Genomic DNA, 2585 nt, shown 5'->3' on the forward strand with positions numbered 1-2585 from the left:
TCTTCTCAGCACCCCATGGAAAATACCTAATTTTAAACATTGGGGTTTCGTTACTTTTGAGACCTTGAGTGTCAAATATGGGCAGTATTGAGAAAATGCATATATATGGCTGGAAAGATAACAGTGCTTGCTATAAAAGACAGATGAACAGAATTTAATTCTCAGGATCCACACGATAGGAGGAGAGGTATGACAAAACATAAGCTGTCTTCCTGACTTCCACAGCCATGCCCACACGTAGAACAAACACATGAATGTAAAAAGTCAGAGATACGAAGGAATGGTGCGACTGTTTTGTTGTGTTAACCTCTATGTGACATTTGAACTCTGGGTATAACAATTTCATTCTAGGTCCTCCGCTATAGTCTAGGTGTAGATGAACACCACGCTCCCCAGCAGTCCTTCCCCATGCACTCCCTTTAGATCACTGTCCCTGATCTACCTACCCCATCAGGGATGAATTCCTTTAATAGGTAGTACTGTCTATCTACTACTTATCTCCAAAAGAGCAGCTACAGGTTTTGGTTGTTTTTTTTTTTTTTTTTTTTTTTCCCCTTAGAATTCGGCAGCACATATACTAAAACTGGAATGATACAGAGAAGATTAGCATGGCCCCTGCACAAAGATGACACGCAAATTCGTGAAGCGTTCCATATTTTTGTACTCAGAGGAAGGATAGCAGGCTACCAAAAAGAGACTTGATACCCTATGAGCATATACAGAGGGAAAAGGTCCCCCTCAGTCACAGTCATAGGGGAGGGGAATAGGGGAAAAGTGAGAGGGAGGGAGGAATGGGAGGATACAAGGGGTGGGATGACTATTGAGATGTAAAATGAATGAATTAATTTTAAAAACTGTAAAATAAAAATAAACTGTAAAAAAAATTCCACGGATGTTTACTCCCTTCTGTAACTGACCATGGCTGAGACCAGCCTGTGTTGTTTTCCTTTATATATGTCTTATGTTTTTTTGCTTGAATGGTCATTTTGCATTTCCCCCGTTGTTCAAAATGCAATAGCTCACCACCATAAGCAATTTGCTTCTGAACTATGAGATTCTCTTTGAGTGTTTCTTTTTGTATATTTTTGTGGGGGCAGAGGGTTGCATCTGTTCTCATTCCCTCTTTCTGAATGCTGACTCCTGTGTGTGTTGCATCTCCTGGGATTGTCTTCCATAGTTATTATCCTCCCTTTAGTTTACAGCTTTGTTATTGTCTATTTTATTTTGTGTGAGACATTCTTATCTCCTTAGCCTATTTTTTAAGTCATGGTAATATTACATTTTTTTTCTGCTGTGACTTTCAACCCATAAATTTTATTTTCTAAGATTTATAGTTTTTTAATGATATACCTAATGCCTATGCACACTTTCTCAAGTGATATTTGCTTTGTGCCTGTATCTTTTTTTTTTTTTTTAATTTTTGAGTTATCTACTCTAAACATGTAAGATTACTGATGAATACTTGTCCTAGGCAGGCCCTAGGTAGCATTGGTGACTGAGCTGGAGCAAACATCAGGCAGTTATAGTGCATGGGTGGAATGGGAGGATCCCCATTTGGCTCAGTGTTCTAGCAGCAGCTGACACTCAATGTCCCACATGTCACAAATTCATCATGTTGAAATTTGACTCATTGCCTCCCTCTTCCTACTCATGAGCACCCAGTTTTCCATCTGCTGTCCTATCTTATTAGGGAGGATGAAAACTTCTCCCTGTCTGTCTTCTACCTCCTACCATTCTGAAAGTTAATTTGGACCTCCACAGCTTGTTCCATGACAATCTTGAGGACTGTCATGGTTGCAGAAAGGTCTGGTAGTAGTGCTTGGCTTGACCAGTATGGTGGGCCTGCTCAACATCCAACCAAACAAATAATTATCTTATTCTTTAATGCTGAAGAATTTTAGAGATGTGGGTTTCTGGGTTGTCTTTAAGTGTCAAACGATCTGATAACCCTGGGCCCTTTTTCTTACAGCCACCTAGAATCACCTGTCCTCTTATAAAATGTTACAGTTCTTATGCTTCTTGATTTTCCTTGACTTAGCCTATGTCAGCACTTATGTGGGTAAGCCCCAACACCTGCAAAAGTTGAGTGGGTAATTACTTCCTAATCAAAGGGCTGTTGAGTCAACCTTTTGGGTAACTATTTTTGGAATGTGTAGTAGGTATGTGGCATCATGTCAGATACCAGAGAGATATAGACAATGAGAGGTGTCTCTATTCCTAAGAAGTTCACAGCCTGATGGAGACAATGAAAACCTTGACAGACATGAATAGCACCTTATAATATATGCCTCTGCTATGCGTTTGATGTAACATATATCAACCAGTTTATGAGAAACAGAATCAGTCCTACAGAACGTTTGGGAAGCAAATACTGATTCTATACAGCAGTTGTCTGTGAAAAAACATTTGGGCTGCTTTTTAATGGATATACAGACTTTTAATTGGAGGATTGTGAGAAAATGAACTCTCCAGGAATGTATGGCTACAAGTGAGCCGGAGTACAGAGATGGGTGAGGGGCAGGAGGGACCAGCACTGACGCTCATGCTGCTGGAAACTCTGGCTTCATTCTTACTAGCTGGGAAAC

At 40.1% G+C, this 2585-nt stretch overlaps 1 non-coding gene across 1 annotated transcript; it reads left to right on the plus strand.

Annotated features, from left to right (window-relative positions):
- Positions 1-558: 558 nt before the first annotated feature.
- Positions 559-660, plus strand: LOC127202429 (U6 spliceosomal RNA). The gene has a single exon (XR_007832309.1). It is a non-coding gene; the product is annotated as a U6 spliceosomal RNA (small nuclear RNA).
- Positions 661-2585: the final 1925 nt, after the last annotated feature.

Source organism: Acomys russatus, chromosome 18 (assembly GCF_903995435.1).
Source record: "Acomys russatus chromosome 18, mAcoRus1.1, whole genome shotgun sequence".
Classification (NCBI taxonomy): domain Eukaryota; kingdom Metazoa; phylum Chordata; class Mammalia; order Rodentia; family Muridae; genus Acomys; species Acomys russatus.